Raw genomic sequence first — 23,896 nt, 5'->3', positions numbered from 1 at the left:
GCCTTACTTGGTTGCTTTGATGTTGTCAAGTGGTGTCTTTTGTGCCAGTGTTAAGTGTATTTAAAAGAAATCAGAAATTGGCCAAAACTTGTATCAGCTTGCCAGATTTAATAAAATCTGAAATAATTAAATGTTATAAACCTAATGCATCTTCTTTGATGTTAGCTTTAAATGAAGCCAAAGCACAGACAACTTGCGTTCCCATCTAGGTCATGTGAATTCTGGTGTCCCTTTGCAACAACATTAGCATCTAGGTTGAACAGAAGTAAGAATTATAAAGATCAGGTGCAATTTAGCTATTAAAAAACTGAATGGATGAGGTTTTTTGTTTGTTTTTTGGAATCCAAAGAAACATTGTTGTTAAGTCAATAAGCAAATCTTCTGTAGAAAAGGAATGCATTGCTAAACAGTAATAAGCAACTAAATATCCAATTTTCCAGATTTAATACAATTCATGCAAATTCAAGTCAAGCCCAGGCCAGCTGATTTTGGCAAGCATTTAAATTGCTGGTAAGCTACTTTTTTCTATAGTTTCCATGTGAGAGACAGGAGTAAAGTGAGTTTGTTGTGTTGCATGGTTGATTTGCACCAACTAATGATTGATATCATTCCCCCAACGCATAGCTACTTAAATAACTGTGGCCAAGGAGTTGTTTTGAAATATTACAAAAAACAAATCTATGCTGAGGCAAGGAAATAACAGCTTGTCTTACACAGAGAAGGATTCAAGACAAGAGAAACAATATCAGCCTTTTATCCAACCCTAATCTGACGTCTAATTAGTCTCGAAAAAAACTGGATTAAGATTAGACCCATCTTTAAAACAGAAGAGAGGATTAGAGCTCAGCTTTAAGGATTTAGTTTTTAAACTGGGCTCAAAACAACAACAAGAACAGGGTGCACAAGTCTGTGTAAGGAGTTTTCACCTCTTCATCAGGAAGACAATGAGATAGCCGTCTCATTCATGTCAGTTTTTCTCAAACGCTTGGCCTCCTCCTCAAAGGACCTTCCATACACAACCGCTTCACTGATCTTTTTTTTTAACTATAACAAGGATATGCATCAATGCAGGTACAAGGAAAGTCTGAAAACTGGGTTCTAATAACTGTCCAGTGTTGATTAGGAAAAAAAAAATGTGCTTGGGATTTTTTTTTATATATATATATAAATCTCTAATAAAATCAGTTCAAGATAATTCCTTGATAAAATCTTCAATGGTGTAAATTAAAGACAACATCTGTGCTACAACAATCAGAGAAAAGCCAGAAATGACAGAGCCATTAAGCCCCAGCATCACTGTTTGTCTCTGTTGTACCTCCAGTTCATAAATAATGTGTTAAAAAATAACTGATTTATTCATTTTCATGATTAGGGAATGAGCCTTCAGTTAATGTTGTTATATTTAAACCAAAGCAAGAGCCAATGCATTCAAGTTCATAGTAAGGGAAAGGGCATAATGATGAATATTAGATCCCAACAAAGTCTGCAAAGACCATTTATGTGCAACAGCTGAACGATGGATACTGAACAAGGTTTGGTTTTACTCTAACATTTTATTTAGATGGATCACAAGTAATCCAAGTGGTAAGAAGAATTTGGCTAAAAACCTACTGTCCTGCTGTATGTCAAAATGAAAACTGTTACGACCTGCTCAGATACCTGGTGCTTCACACATAAATTGTTTACAAAAAGGTAAAACAGACTACTCTGAGAGGGGTGTTCAGAAAACTTCAACTTTAAATGTAGGATACTGGATAGTAGTTTCTACAACTATGGTAAGAAGTTTGAATGCAATATTAATTGTCTACAAAATATATACATTTTTGTTTTAAAAACAAGACAGCTGGTATTATCAAGTATTAATTTGGAAGAGAAAGTAAATAGGGAAATTAAATTTATTTAAATTCAAATTTATTTAAAGAGGTGCCGGAGAGAGTATTAAAGATTAATGTGCCTTTTACATCCTGTAGTCTTTATAGTCAATGCTTTTCCTGGCTAATTTACTAGTGATCAAAGGACTCTGCTACGTATTCTTCTGATGCTAGCCAGGAAGGTGATCACGGTCAACTGGATGAAGGCTGATCCACCAAATAAAGACCACTGGATACAAAGAATTAAACACATCTACATAATGGAAAAAAATAACCACTCAACTACAAACGACAGTTCAGAACTTTATAACTTTCTTAAGTAGCATCCTTTTTTTCCTTGGATGTTTAATCTACATGCCTTTGAAAAAAAAAATAATAAAAATATCAATAATTTTAAAATCCTGCCATGTGAACCAGCCTTTAGAGGCTCAGGAAACCTTTGCAGGTGTTTGACTTAATTAGTTGATTAGGGTGTGTTAACACGAGGTTCCAATATTTTAGCTTTTCACAATATTCAGAGACAGATTTTTGGGTTTCTGTTCTCTGTAAGCCAAAATCAACAGAATTACAAGAAATAAAGGCTTAAAATATTTCATGCCATTTGTAATTAATCTATATAACACATGAGTTTCACTTTGTGAAATGAATAAAAAAGGTTTTGAATTTTTTCACAATAAAATTTCTTTACATGTATCTGTAAGAAATGTCAGGGAATTTTGCAGGTCAGTCAGTTTCAGATCTTAGAGGCAAAAATAGCAGCACTGAGAGTGATGACTAAGGTCTAAGAGGAGAAAAGCTTTGATAAAATCAAAGATCGGGAACAGAAGGCTTTATCATAAAAAGCAGACACACTGAACTAGTTTATAACAGTGTGCTTGCTCTTCAAAATTATAAAAAAATATAAAAACAAACAGCCTTTATGTCTAAAACACAAGTAAAATATTCCAACCTACATCAGGATACATGTCAATGAAGCGTTTACTCATTCTCACTCAAGCTCTTCAAAGCGTGGTCACAGTAACAAAGTAAATAAGTAATATTAGTCAATACAAAAAGGCTTTTGAAGTTTTAAATTGTTCTAACTGAGAGGCAGAGTCCTCCCAGGTGAACCCTCCTAGGCCCACTTGAGCATCAGAGCTTAAACAAACACACCTGCTGCTTTCATGGAGATGCACTGAACACAAACAGACCGTGACATAGAGGCATGGGAGCACAACACAGACCCTTAGGAGTTAATAATTCACACTCTCACAGAGCACTTGATCTTTTAAAGAGGTTTTAACACTTAAATCTCCTCCACATTCCACAGCAGCACTACATGCATCAGCATCTCCCTCTTATTCTTACTGAGAGCATCATCAGTGTTGCTATTTTCAAAGAAAATCCTCGGCCTTCTCAACCAATCAGAACATTACTGAATCAGATAATGATCACCCAAAGAGTGTTTTATTCAGCCTTTTCAGTTCATGTCTGCTTTATGCAGTAGCCTGGGAGAATTGTAGGAATCTAAATGTACCTACTAGCAACTGGAGTTACCATTAACTGGCATATGGCCCCTTTCCGTAAGGACCACGGGCAGATGTCCTGGAGATTAATGGCAATTTAATTGGCTGCGTTCCAGTCCTAACAAAATGTCAGTGGAGGGGATTATGTTTGAAGAGTGCTAAAAATTGTTTACTTGTCTTCATTTAAGCATATTTTAGATCAACTAGTGCACTCAGCTGAGACTTTGTATACATTTTGTATAAGCTGGTGGCATTGTCTTAGCTGAGCGCAGATACAAAGCTGGAGTCACCATACCCATGTTCTCTTCCATCATCAGATACGTGTCCTTTCCTGTGTTGAAGAGACCAGTGGCCTCATGTTTGAAGCGTACGTATGCACAAAAAACATGTGCCGCAATGCTTAAGGCCAAGTTTGAAAAAAATGTATGCTGCATGAAAGTGTGCAGTAATACACTCAAATATTTGACCCGCTATGAAAATGTGCAGCAAATATGCAAATTTCTTTAATCAACATTTTACAACCACAAAGTACTAAAACTGATGCAAAGCCACTGAATTATTACTCCATTCAGTTTTATTTAACCCAAGGAGCATCAAACCTGAAGTTTTCTGGAGTTTTCAACAGCACAAACCTGTACAAAGAAATAGAATCACATTTAACTTCATACAACAACGTAACACACCTCAAAATGATGGAGACAACCTGAATCAAATGTAAACTGTGAATATTTCTCTGTTTTTGTCACATGTAGTTGGAAATGAGCATCGCTCTGTGCACTGAGAAGAACCATAAAATATGGGAGTCATCCAACAAGCTTTTTCATTCTCACTGAGAAACAAAACAGGGTCAGATCAGCAGATTTATTCCTAACAAGTCAGGTGTGATGACTCCTATGGTGGAGACCATCACACTTGTCTATAAATGGCTGCATAAAGTTCAGCGTAAATGTAGAACGATGGCAGTGTTGGCAATGCTGGAGAACACTGCCGATGGAAGAATGTGGAGGAAGCTTGAGTTCAGAGATACTGACTGGCTGGCACATGATGATTAGTGGCTTATTAACCGGTTCAGACTGCCCAGGGAAATTATTTTTGAACAGGTCGCAGTGTTACTGGGAAACAGGGAACAGGGTGCTGTTCCAAGTTTTAACTCTGCTGCGGTGTCTGCAATCTGAGCTTTTCAGAGGGAACTGACCGAGAGGTTTGGTAGTTAACATCCCTGAGCCGTCCCAAGCCTACTCCCTGGGAGGATCGCATCCATATGTTGTTCAGATACATAAAATTCCTCTAAACAATGTCTCATTTGCAGCAAGGAGCCAATTTGCAAATGTAATCAGCACTAAGACTCCATTCGTATCGCTATAATCCTGATAAACTCGGGATTCTGCTATACTATCATAATAATTATTGTCATTATAGTAATTGTGTCTGGTATGAAGCAAGAGCAGGCTTCATGTGCGCCTGCTGACTCCTATGTTTTATGCAACACCTTGACTCATCTTAAAGATTTAAAGTACTCCACATAGTGTGTGTGGGGACAGTTTCTCATGAAAGTATTGGAGGCAATGGCATATCCAATTCATCACAATGATTTGGTGTACATTACACAGATCAGCACTGAGTTGTAATTGAGCTCAACAATGCAATAGCCAGACAGCGGCATTTGAATTTGATAAACACTGTAGAACACAATGGGTACGAGCAGAAAGGATTTGTAATTTCAGCCAGTTTCAGTCGCTGATGTCACTCATGAAGCTATCGGTTTGGCATTTTCACTACATATATCCCTCGAGGTGTCTGTGACTGCCTGACAGAGTCCGCCGTGATGCAGCACTTCATCAAAAGAGATGCTAATGCTAGCTTAGCATTTAGCACCGTTCAGCTTTTTTTTGTTGTCTGGGAAAGTTTCTCTGAACAAAGCTTTTGTGTTCATCTCGTCTATAAAGAGGGTTGCAGGTTTTCTTCTGGCTGCTCTCCACATGTTAACAGACAAAAGCTTCCAGCAGCAGCTCTTTATTTGGGTCAGGTGTGCAGCTGCAGGGAGGACACAGGTGTGTCCAAATGTGCTGCTGTCAGAAGAAGCGCGACAGTTATCTCAATCTTTGAATACTTTTTTTTTTTTAGTATTGATTATATTCAGACATCGATTACTTTAACAACCCTACTATAATTTTTTTGGTATCTGTTACTGATGAATTAAAAAAAAAAAAACATTTCAAATAAATAAGCACAACATTTAGCTTGTCTGGGAGGCACGTAAAGCCTGCCGGCCCACCAGGTTTATAATACAGTAGGGGAAACCCTGTCCTGGGGGACATTGGCTACCCCCTCAGGTGGTGGATTCTAACCCGCTCTCCAAACCCAGGCTCCAAAAGGAGGTCACTTGAAGTTCAAGACAGCAATCAGGTTCACTTTTTCACATGTGCATTTTACATTTTTTTTTTTTTTTTTTTTTTTTTAAACACACATTTAGTAAATATCTTTTGGTGATTTTCTTTTCAGTTTCTTTGCTCTATTCTCTGTAGTTGCACTGGTAACCATGTAATAACATTGATTGTTCAGCTGACTCGTTTTAATACACATCGGCATTCATTAAAGTGCTTTGCATTGAATATTGCTGAATGTGGGCGTGTAGAGAGTAAAACATGAGGCAGAACCTGGTACTCAAATGCAGCTGGGAAATAAAGGGAAATAAAGGGAAATTGCGTGCTGGTGTTCATGCATGCAGTTTTATGAATCAATTTATTTTTGCTGTATGCCAGTTTAGGCATAGGCCTACACAAACTTGTAGTATAGATCCTACGCACTGTTTTATAAATGAGGCCCCAGATGAGCGCAGTTTACATAGAGCGAGTTGTTTGTGGAAAGCAGTGTACTGATGAAAAGGCTCTGTGGTGTACTGCAGCTGCTCCAAGCAAGAAGGAGCAGTTGACATCCATCATCATGTGACATTTTGCACCTTTGCTGTTCATATAATACATGAACCGGCTATTGTTCAGTGTGGAGAACTAGTAGTCACTTTCCTTACATGTTGATGCCTTAGAAAAAACAAAGCTACTTGTTGATCCACAAATAAAATCCTATTTGAAAATGACCAATTGTTTAATATTGACAAATAAAAAAAACATTCATAGCTGCAATTGCATAAAGACCCGATCCACTGCTTGGCTGATGTGCTGCGGAGATCTCCTTTGCCAACCCATTGTCATGGTTGAGTGAAGGAGGACCCAAATGTAGACCATAGCAGAGGCAAAAGGACGATATTTAATGAAGAAAGAAAACTTACAGCACAGGGAAGGCAGGACACGACATACAGGCATGGCATTAAACTGAGGTAGCAAACAGGAGGAACCAGGGACAAAACATGAAATTAAACTGTTTAAATACTAGGAGGGAGAGAGAATACATGAGGATCAGGTGGAGTCAGCATGTAGTGTACACAAATGAGAACAATAAAGGAGATTAGCTCTAAAAAGCAGGGTAGGGGCAACACTGCATTACTCTATGCTCCTTATATTAGGGAAAAGCTCTGGTCACTTTGCGCTCTCTCTGGTGTCTTAAAAAAGCACTTTACCCAATATGGAAGATATGAGGGAAAAGTTTTACAGTGTTCAAACTGAAACTTCTTAAAAGCTTTCTACATCTTGATCCTACCAGTCTGCCTAGGTCTACTGGCAAGTATAAAATGTGTGCTACTCAGTTAAATTCATTGGGAGGCAGAACACATCCAGAACAAAACTGATCATATAAAATATGGAAAGGAATTTAGAAAACAAGAAAAAGATGTAATAATATTTTTTATAGTATTTTATTTTATATAGTATTTTAAAGCTATTCTTCAAGTTTTGTGTTTGAATTTCAGTTAGGTGACAAGTATTTTTTTTAGTGTCAACCTTTTTTTTAACCAATGCTCATACAGAACCTTGCAAAGTTACTCATACCTCTTCATACCACATTTTGTGATGTTAAAAATCACAAACTTAAACTTTACTGGGATTTAATGTAATGGAGCAACTCAAAGTACCGCACAATTGGGAAGAAAAATCAGCCTGATAAAACAGACTTTTTTTAACAAATGAAAACCTAATGAGTATGGCATGCAGTAATGCAATAATTTGTAGAACAGCCTTTCAGTGCAGTATTTTGGTGCATTGTCTCCACCAGCTTTAAAAATCTACAGACTAAAATTTGTCGCCATTTGTTTTAGTAAAACTACTCAAACTGAGTCAGCTTGGATGGGCGTGTCTGTGAACATCAACTTTCAAGTCCGGCGACAGAGGTCTGGACTGATTTGATGTGACCCTCTCCGTTGTAGCTCTGGCTGCATGTTTAGGGCAGGGGTTAAAGCAAAAATAATAAATTTGACTGAAAAATGTTCAGCCCATATTTTCCTGGGCCCGTGGACATCATGCCACATTACATACCGTGCTTGCTTATTGTGCAAAGCTTCACAGCCTTGGAATCATCCTGGACAGCGTTATGCAATAACGCCATGATAAATAATTGATCTCGGATTGGATTCTGAACAGTGGAAGAGTTTAACAGGAATTCTGTCCTGCTGCAACATGAGACCCACAAGGCTTGGACGGCCCTTCTTCTCTCAGCAGGAGGTCAGCTGTGACCCCTCCTTACAGATAAAAGTCACAGCACAGACACAGACTCTCCCTACTTCATCCCTCTTCTCTTCAGCTCTTCACTTCTCAGACTGCACAGATCGCCTCCTGCTCAGACCACGAAAGAGCTGCTTCGGACCATGGGCCCTGCACGGGCCTGACCGACGCACATCCAGCATCTGGAGAGGTCTCTCATCGCCTGGGGAACATGTCCGGGCAAATACAGAGCTAAGTTGCTGTCTTAACCCCATAATCAGATGCAGGAAGAAGGATCCTGCATGCCAAAAACAGTTTTGTTGCATTTCTCCTCAGCACACAGGGAAGAGAGCCCCAGGTTCCGCTGAAAGCCAGCAGCAGAGCCCATGATGTATGCTGAGGAAAACCCCTGCTCAAATTGGACTGCATCCCGGTCAAAGAACGTGGCCTCCAAGCTATCCAGACCAAGCGTCGCCAAGCTGCCCGACCACGCTGTTTGGCTGTTTTTAGCGACAGAGCTAAACGCTAGCCTGCCAAGAAGAAACCAACGGTTCTCACTTCTTTAGCGCTTCTTCCGTGAATGGCCAAAACTGGACAGAACTGACACGAGACAAAGGACAGGTTTTGGGCAGCGAGCTGAGGGTGAAGTTAAAAGGTTTATTGGGAAATGTTTGTAAACAATGGTGTTTAAAACAAAAGGGCTAACCGGTAGCTCGCGCTAGCCAAACTGCTATTAGCCTTGCTAACATCATGTAAACAAGAGGCAGAGACATTGTGAGGGACAGGTCTTGCTGGCTATAAACGCACATATATGAACTTTCTGGTTACACACACGGTCGTCCACAGATACAGGTGCCTCCGTTCTGTAGCCGTAGCCTACAGAACGGAGGCAGAAAAGGTGCTCTATTTGGTGGCATATCACGCACATAAACACGCCTGGCAGGTAAAGCTTTTTGTTTGTTTGTGAACAACTGAACTTTCTGACTTGTGGTTCGCATAAATCCAAAGAAAACCTTTGATCACCACTACTTTCATTTATGTCATCTGTGGCCAGTTTGAGATGCTCTTCCAAAAGTTAAAATGATGGAATACGGACAAACCCCAGACTGGCAGACGTCTGCTTTGCAAAGACCTGCCCTACTCTCTTTCCGATTGGCTAATGTCCCGGCTCTGCCAGGTTGCATTGGTTGAGAGCAGCTTCAGTTTAAAACCTTGAATAAAAGGTCTAAATGGAACCAAGTGAATATATTTTTTGCTCTCAATTTCCAATGGACGGAGAACTTTAACCCATGGTTTAGAGTCATTAGCCCAATTTCCACTACCCTTGTTAAGCCAATCCGAGCAGAGACCTGTCCGAGCTTGGATCTGTTAACCAAGCAGAGCCTCGTTCTGACGACCGTTTACACACCACGCTATCTCGGTTCCTTGGTTGCTCCCCGCCTCCTAGTGACGATCTGCGGTACTGCTGCTCTCTGGGATTGAAGGCAGGACCAAGCAAATCAAAACGGCGGTGCCCGTAACATTCAGGCAGTTATGCTTGAGTATTATTGTGATATTTCGGTGTTTGCGGAGAGTCAGGGTAAGAAGGCAACCATTGGTGAATTTACTTGAGAGAGTCGGCTTTTGGGAAGTGGATGAGACAAACGAACTTCTACTCCAGGTTTACAGACGTCGGAAACGACAGACACTGAGGGTCATCACGCTGCTAAGCAGAATCATCACTGGAAATTGTGTGGCATGGTAAGGAAGCTAGTATTATTATGAATGTCTGAAATTTGTCTGAATGGAGTGTGAATCGGGACGTGCAGCCAGACACGCCGGAAAAACTGCGGACAGTCAGCTGACTGTAAGGGGATGACGCGGTCTGCTCATGCGCTCTTTATCAGATAACCAGGACAGAAAAAAAACAGGCCGAGACCACACCTGGAACTGTTCTGCATATAGCGCGGTCCGGTTATGTCTAGCTCAGTTCAGTTCAGTCTGCTTACCAATTACACTCCAGAGTTATCTCGGTTACCGAGCTCGGACTGGTCTCAGCTCGGTTAAAAAAGGGTAGTGTAAATGGGGTATACGTCTTGCTGGAAGGTGATCCTACACCCCAGTCCCAAGTAGGGATGGGAATCGAAAACTGGTTCCTGTTCAGAACCGGTTCCGTGTTTTCCAATTCCGTGGCACCATTTGGCAGCTCGCTAAACGATTCTCTTTTCGATTCGGTCATGCTGTGGCTCTTAACAGCACAACGTTAGCATGTTTTTTTACGCAAGTTACGTCACGTTTTATACGCAAGTTACGCACATGCCGTTCAGTAAGCACGTGTGCGTAACTTGCGCACGACGTAACCAGGCTTTAAGCAAAACAAAAAAAATGCCGCCCCATCGGGTAAACAGGAAAGTTTAGCTTCATTTTAAGGAAGAGAAAGATGGCAACGAGGCGCTTTGCAATCATTGCAAAGTGGCAATTACATCCGCGGGAGGAAATACATCCAACAGGCAGAAACACCTGCGCACACAACATGGCATACAATTTAATGAATGCCGTGTTTTTGATTCTTACCGGACAGAAGCTAAAGTTACGACCAGCATGGAAGGCAACTCTGGTGGTAAGTAGCTAGTTTTACATCACTGGCTGGTTCCCAGTACATCATATGCCATTTCTGGAAATAAACCAATTTCCTACCTCTCTTTGGGGTTATTAAGGGAGTGTGCCTTTAACGTTAATCCAGCCCTTCATTGGTAGCATGTTTAATTAGAACTACTGGTAGCTGGAATTCTTACATGATTCTAGCTATTGCAATGTATGTAACGAAACATGCTACAAAGTTGCTCCGCAGTTCAGGGAGCGAGAGAAAGGTGATGCTCGTTTATTTAAATCAGGGGGAGACGAGTTTATTTCCCAAAATTGTACAGTAATGCTTTTTCATTAAACGGATGCCTTCTCTGTTAGATTTAGATGACTGAGGTTATCTAAAGAGAGATTAATAAGCAACTGTCACAACAAACTTACATTTTCTTGTATTCTAAGCAACTCATCTACTGTATTTAAGTTTGTTCTTATATTCCTTTTTTTATTTAAACAAATATAAATGTTACTCCAGTTGCACATTTGCTGTGGACATCTTGACCTTGTTAGTTTGTAAGGTCACGTGATAGTTAAGTAAACAAAGTTGATGCTCATCATCAAACTGTTTGTTCTCCTTTTTTCCCCAAATTGGAATCGAAAAGAGAATCGAAAAGGAATCGAATCATTTCACAGAATCGATAAGGGAATCGGAATCATGAAAATCTTTTCAATTCCCAACCCTAGTCCCAAGTCTTAACAGCCTCCAAAGGGAGTTTTAACTCCATCCATCTTCCCTTCAACTCTGAGCCACTTCCCTGTTTCTGATGAAGTAAATCATCCCCTCAACATGATGCTGCCACCACCACCATGTTTAAATGTGGAAACGGTTTATTCAGGGTAGCGTGCAGTGTTATTTGGAATCCAATACTAAGAACTCAGTGTAAAGTAAGGAAGTTTTTAGCACTGGTTCCATCAGTCTTTTTTCCATCTTAACCTTTTAGGGCCTTGAGATGTTACTAAAAGCAGTTTGGGTGGGGTGATTTGGTCAGTAATGTGGTGTGTCTCATGATGATTTCTACATTTTCAATGAGAGATCTGGACTGCAGGTAAATGACTCATACAATCAGATTCTGTAATTCTGCGACACTAGGGGCTTTCATTCAGTGTTTCAACCCCAGAAGGCTGTGTAGAGGACCTACAACTTCCACCACACATTCAGACCTAGACAACTTTGTCATTTGCATACAGAACGAAATTTCGCTGCATACAGCTTGTATATTTGCAGTAAAATTAAATTTCAGTATAAGGTGCAGCAGTGATTTAAAAGTAAACAATTGAAATGTAAACAATGCAGGAGAAAGTCACAGTGTACAGGTATTTTTTAAAAACCATTTGTATGTACAAATGATTGTGCAAAGGGCATTTGTGCAAGAATGCATTTAGAAACTAAGAGTTCGGCAGCATTTTTAATGCTAGATGGAGATGCAATGATGCAAAATGTGCAAATATGCTGCCAATATGTTGGCAAATATGTTGTGCAGAATTTATGAGTTATAGTTCAGCAGTTCAACAGCAGTTCAGCAGTCTGATGGTAGCAGGGAAAAAGCTTTTGCAGAACCTGGTGGACCTGCAGCAAATGCTGCAGAACCTCTTCCCAGAAGGCAGCAGGGAGAACAGTCCATGGTGGTGGTGTAAGGGGGTCCCTGATGATGTTACGGGCTCGGGACACGCAGCGCTGAGATGAAATGTATTTTATGGAGGGAAGAAGAGCCCCGATGATCCCTTCTGCTGTTTCACCACTCTCCTCACGTTCTTCCAGTCGGAGGCACTGCAGTCTCCACACCACACAGAGAGACAACTGGTCAGAATGCTCTCTATGGTGCTTCTGTAGAAGGTCGTGAGGAAGGGCGGGGCAGGTGGGCTCTCCTCTACCTCCGCAGGAAGTACAAGCGCTTCTGTGCCCTCTTCACCAGTGACGTGATGTTTGCAGACCAGCTGAGGTTGTCCGTGATGTGCACCCCCAGGAATTTGGTGCTGCTGACCACCTCCACAGCTGAGCTGTTGATGAGCAGTGGAGCGTGGTGAGGCCGGTTCTTCCTGAAGTCGACGATGATCTCCTTCATCTTCTCCACATTCAGGATCAGGCTGTTGTCTCTGCACCAGCCCACCACCTGCTCAACCTCCTCTCTGTAGTCCTGGTCGTTGTCGTCTCTGATCAGGCCCACCACCATTGTGTCGTTTGCAAACTTCACGATGTGATTGGTGGTGAACCTGGGGACGCAGTCGTGTGTCATCAGGGTGAACAGCAGGGGGCTCAGGACGCAGCCCTGAGGGGAGCCCGTGCTGAGGGTGATGACATCAGAGGTGTTCTGTCCGACCCGGACCGACTGAGGCCTGTTGGTGAGAAAGTCTAGCAGCCAGTTTCGAAGAGGTGTGCTGAAGCCCAGATGTTCCAGTTTTCCCACCAGGTGCTGTGGGATGATGGTGTTAAACGCTGAACTGAAGTCCAGGAACAGCATCCACACATGCGTGTTCTTCTCCTCCAGGTGGGTCAGGCTCAGGTAAAGAGTGGAGGAGTTGGCGTCCTCAGTGGAGCAGTTCCGTCGGTAGGCAAACTGGAACGGGTCGAATGTTAGGAGGAGACTAGATACGATGTGTTCTTTCACCAGCCTTTCAAAGCACTTCATCATGATGGGAGTCAGTGCGACGGGCCGGTAGTCGTTGAAACAGGTGACTTGAGGTTTCTTCGGAACCGGAATGATGGAGGCAGACTTAAAGCACTGTGGCTTGGTCCAGCGAGGTGTTAAAAATGTCTGTGAGGACACCAGCCAGCTGACCTGCACACTCCTTCAGCACCCGCCCAGGTATGTTGTCAGGACCTGGGGCCTTCCACGGGTTGACTCTCCTCAAAATCTTTCGCACGACGGCTGTGTCAAGGTAGAGCACCTTCTCTTCCTGATGGGGGACAGCTTTCACTGCTGGAGTGCTGTTTAGAGCCTCAAACCTCCCAAAGAAGTTAGTCCATTTAGGAAGTCAGCATCAACTTCACCCACTGGGGGGGAGGGCGTGTTGTATTCTGTTATTGCCCGTATGCCTTTCCACATGCTCCTGGTGTTGCTGGCGTCATGGAAAAGCTCCTGGATTTTCTGACTGTGGTTCCGCTTCGCTAACCTGATGGCACGGTTCAGGTTGGCTCTCGCTGTCCTCAGTGCCTCCTTGTCACCAGACTTGAAGACTGAGTTCCGTGCTTTTAGCGCTTGACGGACCTCCTCAGTAATCCAGGGTCGTCGGTTTGCTCGGGTGATGATGGTCTTTGTGGTGCCAACGTCCTCAATGCATTTGTTGATGTAGGCCGACACAGTCATGGCGTACTCATCAATGTCAATCTTGTCCTCATAAGTTGCTGCAGCTTTGAACATGTCCAAGAAGGCTACATTCGAGGACCACAGGATAAGCGTCATCAGTTCTTGCCAAATTGCCTCCAAAATCCACTGCAAAATCAGTGCAACAAACTATTCCGGAGTTGGAGGCTGACCGAGCTACATCTGCTAGCAGGGTAGCTATTGACGCGAGAACACTGCAAGCCTTCCGTGACATTGTGAAGGAAGGTATTAAAGAAGAAGCTGACAGTCTGCGGGAAGAAATCAAGCGATCTGACTCCATAGCAACGACACTTGGTGAATGCCAGGAGAAGATACGTGAACTTGACGATGAACTGAGCAACCAGGATGCGCGCTTACTGGCTATGGAGGCCCGGTTTACGGAGTTGAGCAACAAGCATGATAAACTACTGCTAAAAGTGGATGATCTGGAGCGCTCTCCTCCGCCACGCTGCAGCGGAGCTGCTCCGCTCTGCTCAGCGCGCACACACACATATATATATATATATATAATATATATATATATATTATATATATATATATATATATATATATATATATATATATATATATATATATATATACATATATATACATACATACATACACACACACTGGAGGGCCAACTGAGTTTGCAAGCCGAAAAAACTACAAGTCGCATCCAAAGCTTCCTCTGTTTGGTGGATATTGGTGTGCTGATGACCATCAGAGACTGCACAGTCCAGCAGGGTCGCATAACAGAACATGGCTGGAAAATAAGTGTGTATGACCTGGTGGCTTTCATTGCAGTTCTGTTTATGAAGGCAGCACAGGGGAGTGTTGGCGTCATGCGGGATGTGTGGTCCAAAGACTTTGGGAATGCACACATCAAAGCCACAATGCCTCGAAAACGGTTTCAAGATATGATGAACAGGGGCAGATTTTAGGAAATTTGGGGCCCTAGGCAAAGAAAGGCATGGGGCCCTCTGAATTGTGAAGACAACACATAACAGACCCATTATACAGATACAGAAATTTTAATAGAATAGACAGATTATTTTTTCTCCTTTTGTCCCTCTCTTATCCCTTTTCTTGTTTTTTTTCCTCTATGTTTTCTTTTGTCCCTTTTTCTAGTAGACAAGCCATGATCTACTTATCTGTTGTCCATTTTTTATTTGAATGAAATAATAGCTGGAAGTAAATCTGCGCCCGTCTCCATTTCTTGGCAAGATCCTGTTCTTCACCTGGAGTGGTCCTCTCAGTACTATTGAGCAGCGTGCACGATCAGACAGCTGATTGGCCAGACCTGGGTCATCTTCAGTAAGTAAACTGTGCTGACTGCTTACCAGCAGAGTGGATGATGCTGGACTCTCTCAGCCTAATTGGAACAACATCATTCTCAAAGCCTGGCTGAATAATCAGCCCCCAGGAACTCGGGGGGCCCTAGGCAACTGCCTAGTTTCGCCTAATGGTAAATCCAGCCCTGATAATCAAATATCTGCGCTTCGACAACAAAGACACTCGTTTGGACAAATTTGCTGCAATTTCAAACATCTGAAAACAGTTTGTACAGAATTGTGTGTGTCCTACAGTCCAGGGCAACATATTCCTGTTGATGAGCAGTTATTTCCATCAAAGGTTCGTTGTCCCTTTCTGCAATACATTGCATCCAAGCCTGATAAATTTGGAATTAAGTTTTGGATTGCAATGGATCTGGACACAAAATACATGTGTAATGCTATCCCCTATTTGGGAAAAGATCCCTACCGCCCCACAGGAGAAAGGCTGTCTGAGAATGTTGTTGTGAAACTGATGGAGCCATTTATGGACCAGGGCAGGACTGTAACTACGGACAATTTGATGAACTTTGTTAGAGGTTAAAGGCAATACAAGAAGAAAAGATGAGACAGCATCGTGAGATGAAGAGACGTTTTCATGGTAAAACAACACAGTGCCAGGAACGCAATCTCTGCAACAGGAACCACAGCAGTGAGCGTTGTGTGCACTGCACAAAGTATACCTGTCGTAAATGCAGGAAGGACTCACCTTGGGTTTGTGGAAACTGCTAAATGGGACAATTGTAGCTTCATATGTAGTGCTTTTCATTGGGTGAAATCAATGTTACTCCAATACTGAAGTCATACTGTTTGTTATTTTCTAAGCTGAAATGTTGAATGACATGAAGAGGCGAGACAAGACAAAATACAATTATTCACTAAGTTGTTCTTTCTTTCACATAGTGAGCTTTACAATATAAATGAGTCTGTTGGTGAATGGACAATATAAATAGGCTCTGCCTTGCCTTGTTGGAAAAGCATGGCTATGACCTATTCTCAGCTCAGGAACTAGGACCCGTCACAGGTTATTTGCATTACAATAGGGACAGTTAGCAAGGTAGAGTGAATACACAAACCTGAAGAGGGGGGCTTGCAAGAAAACTGAAATTCTCTGGGACTTCTAGCCAGTGGAGCAGGTGGGCAGTCATCATTTGATATTTGGAGGAGATATGAATACAGTTATGGATACTGTGTTAGATCGCTCCTCAACAAAGCACTTTACAACTTCAAAATCCACACAGGTTTTAAAGTCGTTTTTTCAGTCATATGGAGCTGTGGATATCTGGCGTTTTCTTAACCCCACAACTAAACAATATTCCTTTTTTTCAGCGGTGCATCAAACCTATTCGCGTATTGATTACTTTTTTGTTGATAAAAAAATTCTTCGTAAGATTAAGGCATGTAACTATAGCAACATAGCTGTGTCTGATCATAGCCCACTCATTTTAAAACTTCAGTTTCCGGATGAACCCCATGTACACTCACCGGCCACTTTATTAGGTACACCTGTCCAACTGCTCGTTAACACTTAATTTCTAAGCAGCCAATCACATGGCGGCAACTCAGTGCATTTAGGCATGTAGACATGGTCAAGAGAATCTCCTGCCGTTCAAACCGAGCATCAGTATGGGGAAGAAAGGTGATTTGAGTGACTTTGAACGTGGCATGATTGTTGGTGCCAGAAGGGCTGGTCTGAGTATTTCAGAAACTGCTAATCTACTGAGGATTTTCACGCACAACCATCTCTAGGGTTTACAGAGAATGGTCCGAAAAAGAAAAAACATCCAGTGAGCGGTAGTTCTGTGGGCGGAAATGCCTTGTTGATGCCAGAGGTCAGAGGAGAATGGCCAGACTGGTTCGAGCTGATAGAAGGGCAACAGTGACTCAAATAACCACCCGTTACAACCAAGGTGGGCAGAACAGCATCACTGAACGCACAGTACGTCGGACTTTGAGGCAGATGGGCTACAGCAGCAGAAGACCACATCGGGTGCCACTCCTTTCAGCTAAGAACAGGAAACTGAGGCTACAATTTGCACAAGCTCATCGAAATTGGACAATAGAAGATTGGAAAAACGTTGCCTGGTCTGATGAGTCTCGATTTCTGCTGCGACAGTCGGATGGTAGGGTCCGAATTTGGCGTCTACAACATGAAAGCATGGATCCATCCTGCCTTGTATCAACGGTTCAAGGCTGGTGGTGGTGGTGTCATGGTGTGGGGAATATTTTCTTGGCACTCTTTGGGCCCCTTGGTACCAATTGAGCATCGTTGCAACGCCACAGCCTACCTGAGTATTGTTGCTGACCATGTCCATCCCTTTATGACCACAATGTACCCAACTTCTGATGGCTACTTTCAGCAGGATAATGCGCCATGTCATAAAGCTGGAATCATCTCAGACTGGTTTCTTGAACATGACAATGAGTTCGCTGTACTCAAATGGCCTCCACAGTCACCAGATCTCAATCCAATAGAGCATCTTTGGGATGTGGTGGAACGGGAGATTCGCATCATGGATGTGCAGCCGACAAATCTGCAGCAACTGTGTGATGCCATCATGTCAACATGGACCAAACTCCCTGAGGAATGCTTCCAGCACCTTGTTGAATCTATGCCACGAAGAATTGAGGCAGTTCTGAAGGCAAAAGGGGGTCCAACCCGTTACTAGCATGGGGTACCTAATAAAGTGGCCGGTGAGTGTAATATGCCTGGAAGCTCAACCCTCTTCTATTATCTGACAATGCATTTGTAAAATACATCTCTAAACAAATTGATCTTTTTCTGGAAACAAATATCACCCCTGACGTGACGTATAGTACTGTCTGGGAGAGTTTAAAAGCTTTTCTTCGAGGTCATATTATAGCTTATTGTTCCCATGACAAAAGAAGGAGAAATAACACGCATAACTGAACTGATCAGCTTAATAGCACAGTTGGACAGCCAACATTCTAGAAATCCTTCACCAGACCTACATAAACAAAGAATGATGTTGCAAACCGAATTCAATTTGATTTCAACTTAACATGCTGAGCGTATGATCCACAACTCTAGAAGATTGTGGTATGAGCATGGGGAAAAATCATCTAAAATTTTAGCACATCAATTACGTAAATCAGAAGCTGCGCACTTAATATCTGCAATCAGAACGCAAGATGGTCATATTACAACTAATTCTCAGAAAATAAATGAGCGCTTTCATTCATTTTATTGAAGGCTCTATCAGTCAGAATCCTTACATTTACTGAAGTTGTTTGACAATTTTTTTGATAACTTGCCTGTTCCAACCTTAAATTCATCATCTAAAGACCAATTCCATTCCATTTCAATTCCATTTCCATTCTTCAATGGAAATGTGTGCATTTCCATTGAAGAAATCAAATCTGCAATTAGCTCAATGCAGTCGGGGAAATCACCGGGGACGGACGGCTTCCCAATAGAATTTTTAAAAACTTAAGGATAGCCTAGCTCCTTTGAGCGGGAGATGTTTATAGAATCCCCCAATACTGAAAGCCTTCCACATACATTACAACAGGCAACAATATCACTGCTTCTTAAACCAAACAAGGATCCTTTAAATTGTTCTTATCGGCCTATATCATTGTCAAATGTAGATTTTAAAATATTGTCTAAATTGCTTGCTATTCGACTGGAGCAGCATTTACCATCACTGATAGCCCCTGATCAAAATGGATTAATTAAGGGCAGGCACGGCTTATTCAACTTGCATCGTTTTTTAAACATATTGCATACACAGTCTACAGCAACTCCATAAATAGCTTTGTCACTTGACGCCGAGAAGGCGTTTGACAGAGTGGAATGGGACTACTTGTTTTATATTCTCAATAAATTTGGTTTTGGGCCTAAATTCATCTCATGGGTTCAATTACTTTACACTCCATTGGCTCGGGTAAAAACAAATTCTCTTAATTCTCCTTTCTTTCCACTCCATCCCGGTACTAGACAGGGATGCCCCCTATCACCCATTCTTTTCGCTTTATCAATTGAGCCCTTAGCTATTAAACTAAGAGCAGAAAACAAGGTTAAAGGCATCTTTAGAACTGGCCCTGAGCATAAGCTCTCATTATACGCCGATGACCTCCTGCTATATGTGTCTGATCCACTCAGCTCTCTACCTTATGCCTTCACAATTTTTGACAACTTCGGTAGTATATCAGGCTATAAGTTAAATATACACAAAAGTGAATTGCTTCAGATTAACACTGAAGCGAAAAACATTTCTTTAAATAATTTTAACTTTAAAATTACTTTACTTTAAAGTAAACTGACTATGTAACCTATTTGGGAGCAAAAGTAACCCACTCTTATAAATTACTTTATGAAAAAAAACTTTGCCCCACTTCTTGAAAAAACAAAAACCGACTTGGTGCGATGGAATAATTTGCCATTGTCACCAATTGGTTGTGTTAATTCTGTTAAAATGAACATTTTACCAAAGTTTTTATACTTATTCCAATGCATTCCACTTTACTTACCAAAACATTTTTTTGCAGCTTTGGACAAACTTATTTCAACGTTTATTTGGAATGGTAAATCTGCACATATACGTAAAGATTTTATGCAAAGACTCAGGCCATTAGGTGGACTGGCCTTGCCATGTTTTCAACTTTATTATTGGGAAGCGAACATACGCACTATGCTCCACTGGCTAGATGACCTAACTTTTGAAGCACCTTCTTGGGTTCATATGGAGGCATCTAGCTTTGGAAAGTCCTCTCCACCAGCCTTGAAAAGTTCAGCCCTTTGGAATTGCATACTTATAAATCCAACCCTCTGCTCTACGACTCTCTCAAAATTTGGATACAAAGTAGGAAAAAAATTTGGTTTACGTACTGTATCAAGAAATGCCCCTTTGTGCTCAAACCACATGTTCCCACCTTCAATGGATGATTTAGCTTTTAAGATTTGGAGTAATAATGGATTACGAACTTTTAAAGATCTGTTTATTGATGGAGTATTTGCCTCATTCTTACAGTTGAGTGAACAGTTTAATATACCTTGAACACATTTTTTCCGTTATTTGCAAATACGCCACATTAGATACAGTACTTTTCCTAAATTGCCAGAGAAAACAATTTTGGATAGTATTTTGGATATTAATGTTCACAAGAAGGGGGTGATTAAAGAAATTTACAGTCTATTACTGGATTTACAATCTCCATCTCTGTCTATTATAAAATCACACTGGGAAAAAGATTTGGCAATGAACATCTCAACTGATCTTTGGGACTGTATGTTGCATAGGGTACACTCGTCCTTTATCTGTGCCAGGCATTGGCTCCTACAATTTAAGGTTCTTCACTGTTTACATATTTCCAAAGAAAAATTAGCGAAGTTTTATCCAGATAGTGATCCAATGTGTAATCGCTGCAAAGCAGAAATTGGCTCACTTATTCATACTTTTTGGACATGCCCTACTCTGAACAACTATTGGACGGCTATATTTAAGACACTTTCTGAGACATATAAAATCAAACTTGCCTCGGCTTTGATTGCACTCTTTGGGGTGATACCTCCAGGCAATGCTATTGTTAAACACTATTCAAATGCTATTGCTTTTGCCTCTTTACTTGCACGACGTTTAATACTTGTGAATTGGAAAAAAAGATTTATTTATTTATTTTGTATGTAATGTGTTTTGTCTATCTATTTAGTTATTGTTTAGCTTATTGGGGCTTTGATAAAATGTACAGCCAAGAATACATATTGTATTTATCAATGTCATATGCTGTCAAAAATCATAAATAAAATTAAAAAAAATAATAAAATTTTGAATGTACACCAGTTGGCCTTATTTCCTAAAAATAAAAATTTAAAAGAGCATGCAAAGTCTATACACACCATATCTACCTACCGAACTTTAAACCATATTATTTAACAGAATGATATTCACCTCAATTGAAAATAATTAATTAACTGCATCTCTAGGTTGTGGTTGTAATCATCCTTACATTTTTAATTAATTATTAAATCATTGAACACCTATGACATGCAGACACCCAGCAAGGTCCAAAAGCAGCAGATGTAAGCTTAATGTGTTCATAATTCTGCTTCAGGGGAAATGCCCTAAATCTGACCTCACTCAAGTAGGACAGGTGGCAGCCATTACATCTATGGCCATTCTGACATATTCATATTGGAGGGTTTCTTCCTTCGTTTGGTATTTAGGCAACAAGGGATTTAAAACCAGAACAACCGGAGTGGTTTGTTGATGCAAAAGCAACACCTCCCCACAGGAAGTACCTTCTTTACTTGGTCATAGTGGATGCTGCGCATTCTCACAGCACGCGTAAGAAACACTGACCAATTCTGGTTGAAAAGGTCCAGCTCTCAGGGCTGGACCTGAGAGCTGGACCTGAGAGCCTGTACCCGAGAGCTGCATCTAAACATCCTGAATACATTTCAATGGTAGGAACTGAGTAAATAGTTGTCCACTCTTAGAGGCACAGCTGTTGGATATTGGGAAGGGTGGCTAACTTATACAATCATCGTTTGGGAAACCTGTAAATAATTGCAATAAACAAGTAGTACAAATCGATCATTGATAGAACAATTTAGAATCAGAATCAGAAATACTTTAATAATCCCAGAGGGAAATTGTACTTCAATTATAGCTGGCTTGCTCAGCAACATGACCGATAGTCCAGTGTTGGACTATCGGTCATGTTGCTGTAATAATGGTACATCCCTAATGGCAGCAAAATAATAATGTTTATAAAAATTACAAATAAGTATATATATATTTTTTATAAATTATTCATGGACAATCCAACAACATTTTGCTTCATTTTTGATAGAAAAGATTTTTAGATTGCTGCACGTCTAGCTTCCTGCAGCACATGCTTATGTTGTGCAGCATCTTTCACAGGCCAATTCAGCATATGAAATCAGTTGATTTTTTAAATAAAGTTGAAAACAACATTGGCTAAAATTATTTGGTTGATTTAAAAAAAAAAAAATTCTACTAATCTTTGATAAAGATTTGAGGGATAATGCCCAATTGGCAGGGTGCCGCCTGTCAATCAATCTTGGAGGCTTGTCAGTAACCGACCAATCAGTGATTGCAATTTGTCCCAAAAGGAAGCACCCCTTAGCTGTGGGAGCTGACCCCCAAACACATTGTCGGATGGAGGATTTTAAATTCCAAACACATTGCGATCACAGGGATTATGTTAAAACCATCTGTAAAAATCGTTAAACGTTGTCAGTGGAGAAAGTACAGTTTGGACACACGTTACCCTTAACATTTAGATTTTGGAATACCGTTTATTCCTTTCCCAAAACCTAAAAGGAGTCTAGAAAAATGCAACAGATGCATAAAGGCATGCAACCAATCCAAGCAGCTGAACACAACAGTAATTAGTGGGAACTACCGCATGTTTGTCGGTAACTCAATTTTTGTTTGGAATAGAATGCCTAATGCTTAAACTCAAATGTAATACTTGTCACTACTTGTGCTGCTGTGTTTTATGTGTTCTGCATATGTCTATGTTGCAATTTCTTGTCGCTTAAGTTGAATCTGTGTCAGCTATGATCAGTTAACAGAACTCCGATTTTGCACAAAGCGTTTAAAAGGAAATATACCTTTGAACTATACCTATGATACTATACCATTGGCAATGAAAATAATCCTGGGTTGCCCTGAGTTCGTTGCTTGTTTCTACTATAAAAAAAAAGCCTGGACTCTCTTGATCATGCAAACAGTTAGTCAATTGTTATTGTAAAATTACGCCTTTTAACTCATAATACACTGCGTAAATAGTTTCTTATCCAGACAAAACTAAATTCAGGTATAGTTCCTTTAAGAAAAATATCAACACAAAGGAGAACTTTGTTTTATAGAGAAGCAGTGCATGCAAAAAATAATTAGGTGTAGCGGAACCATTTTCTCTGTAGCGACACCTGTTGCACAGAATTAAGACTGCAGCCAATGAACACGCCGCACTATGTGCTGGCGCTGTGGCCAGACCTCCGACCAAAGCTTCACTTGGGAGAAGGACTTAAGAAAGACGTTCTTATACAAACGGAAGCAAGGCTTATAAAATCTTGAACACAAATATCAAAAACACGATTCACGCTGCAAGTCGAAAGGTACAAAATCTAGACAATAAGTAGGAAATCACAGAAAGTTGTTTTGTTACTCGATGCCAAAAACACAACGCAGTTGAAAGGAGAACATGGTTAGTTCAACACAGCCACTTACCTCACACTGAGTTCAACTCTCTGCTCACTAATAACGCTACTTTATTCCCAGCTGGGGCCAAGTTCCAGGAGTTCCTTCCAACTATCCAGCCTGTCTGCTGCGGCTGTGTGCAGGGAGATCAGCAACGTTATTCCGCCAAGTAAGACCAGAATATCCCTCAACTGCTCGATCCGGACCTGGGAAGATCACTTTCTCTAGTTTACACTTTGGAGCGCTTAATGGAAGAAGGAAATGCGGATTTTCTACTGCGTGCAATCTTCCGAGAAAATACTGCCAAGTTAAGCGGGTTCCCTCAGTAAGGTTCTGCCAAAGATTGCAGCCGGTGAATGGTGCCTGAAATGCTTGGAGTTGCCTCTGAGCGCCCAGATTTCCACCGGCGTCAAAAAGGGGTGGGCAGAGGGGAAGGGACTATGGTGCTTTCAGGTTCCCGTGGGATTCTCTAAAACCAGACTGG

The 23,896-nt window shown here is 41.1% G+C and overlaps 1 protein-coding gene across 4 annotated transcripts in view; it reads right to left on the bottom strand.

The window, feature by feature from the left end:
- plxnb1b (plexin b1b) overlaps positions 1-23,807 on the bottom strand; it is a 207,681-nt gene extending 183,874 nt beyond the window's left edge. For 3 of the 4 annotated variants that reach the window (XM_021321950.2, XM_021321952.2, XM_021321951.2), the window contains exon 1: positions 23,443-23,807. The gene's annotated coding sequence lies outside the window, so the exon portion shown is untranslated. The remainder of the gene's footprint in view (positions 1-23,442) is intronic. The other variant, XM_021321953.2, reaches the window with a different exon arrangement.
- Between the last annotated feature and the right edge of the window lie 89 nt (positions 23,808-23,896).

This window comes from Fundulus heteroclitus, chromosome 20, assembly GCF_011125445.2.
Source record: "Fundulus heteroclitus isolate FHET01 chromosome 20, MU-UCD_Fhet_4.1, whole genome shotgun sequence".
Lineage (NCBI taxonomy): Eukaryota > Metazoa > Chordata > Actinopteri > Cyprinodontiformes > Fundulidae > Fundulus > Fundulus heteroclitus.
This window is presented reverse-complemented; position numbering and strand designations above follow the sequence as displayed.